The sequence below is a fragment of the Sinocyclocheilus anshuiensis genome, unplaced genomic scaffold (assembly GCF_001515605.1).
Source record: "Sinocyclocheilus anshuiensis isolate Anshui unplaced genomic scaffold, SAMN03320099.WGS_v1.1 scaffold194, whole genome shotgun sequence".
Taxonomy (NCBI): Eukaryota; Metazoa; Chordata; class Actinopteri; order Cypriniformes; family Cyprinidae; genus Sinocyclocheilus; species Sinocyclocheilus anshuiensis.
In genome coordinates, this window is record NW_015546074.1 from 1061419 (window position 1) to 1062811 (window position 1393).

Sequence of the window (1393 nt, forward strand, 5' to 3'; positions counted from 1 at the left end):
GCACTGCTTTCCACTGCAAGAGCGCACGGACTCAGCACTACAACACACGGACGCTACTCGCCCTCCAGCTCTCCGCAGTAAAACACACGGCTCGTCTTATTCATGCGCACTGCTCTCTCCCGCGCGCGCTCTTTCGTTCTCTCTCTATGCGGCGCCCTGGACATTTTCTCTTCTATTCATTTTCCTAACGGGAGATCATGATGATGAGACACCGATATTAAGAGCATAACACCTTCTGGAAAAGCGACCGTAACCTGCAAGACGCTGGATAGACGCCTTCTTCTTCAGCAATGGTGAGATGCATGTTCACGAGAAAAGTGCGTGTGGTTGCAGAAACAGCTGGAGCGTTTGGTTTGGGCAGTGCGCGAGGATGCTTGATACCATTACGCGCAGCCTCCTCTGTTATTTATTATGGAGCAGCTTGTAAACTTGCAGCATGAAAGGGCAGTGCAAAGTAAAGAGGGCTTGGCTGCGCTCTGTTACCATGTAAAACCATTAATTATTGCTTAAGGATGAATGATTCATATCTCTATCTGTTTTTAGACTCAGTCTAACTGTTTAAATAGAAGTTAGTTTTCGTTGACTGGGACATTTTGGGCATTTTCCAGCATTTGGACTCGACATCCATCCCATATTAACGGGCCGAGGGTGTACCTGCTTAGCGCTGCATGTTTCACCCCTGTATCATTCACTTAGGGGTGTAATCTGGATGGATGGCTATAGTTTAAGGATATAGAGAAGACAGTGTTCGGCTTTCTAGGGTAGGATTGTTAGCAGTGTTTTCTGGCAGTGGGATACTGCGTTTCCATATTGATCCTGTGATGCAAATGGGCATTTATAGCTCCAGTTTTACTCCTACTCTCTGACACCCTCTTATTTTGGGTCTAAGGGTTCGTTGTGAGGGGAGTTCATGGCTATTGCTATTGTATTTTAGGGGGAAAATAGCAAATATTTTCTGAATATTGTGCATGGACTGAGAATACTAATGCAGCTGCACTTTAAAATATGAACTGCTACCAGTGTGTATTTTACTTTTTTTTTGTAATTGTCATTTTTGCATTAATTCTATTTGAGGAATGAGCAAGCATGGAGAGGGAGAGAATAAAATGCTTTGAGATCTTAAATGTGTTTTTTTTTTATTCAGTAGCACACATGCGCATACACACAGCCTAGTATTTTCAACAGAAGGGCCGTTGAAAAATGTATAGTAGATTGATAGAAGAGATGTTTCATCTTGCACAGTATACATAAAATATACACAAAATCTCTTGGGAGATGTGCATGGCATTGCATTAGATAACAATATCAAACCAAATGGTGGAAAGACAGCACACATTGAAGCCAAACATGTATCAAAAGAAAATGGTTGGGTTTTAAATGGGGGGGGGGGGGG

At 42.9% G+C, this 1393-nt stretch overlaps 1 protein-coding gene across 2 annotated transcripts in view; it reads left to right on the forward strand.

Moving 5' to 3' along the window:
• Positions 1 to 50: 50 nt before the first annotated feature.
• Positions 51 to 1393, forward strand: part of LOC107699823 (teneurin-4-like) — a 273915-nt gene continuing 272572 nt past the window's right edge. For both annotated transcript variants that reach the window (XM_016501217.1, XM_016501216.1), the window contains exon 1: positions 51 to 293. The gene's annotated coding sequence lies outside the window, so the exon portion shown is untranslated. The remainder of the gene's footprint in view (positions 294 to 1393) is intronic.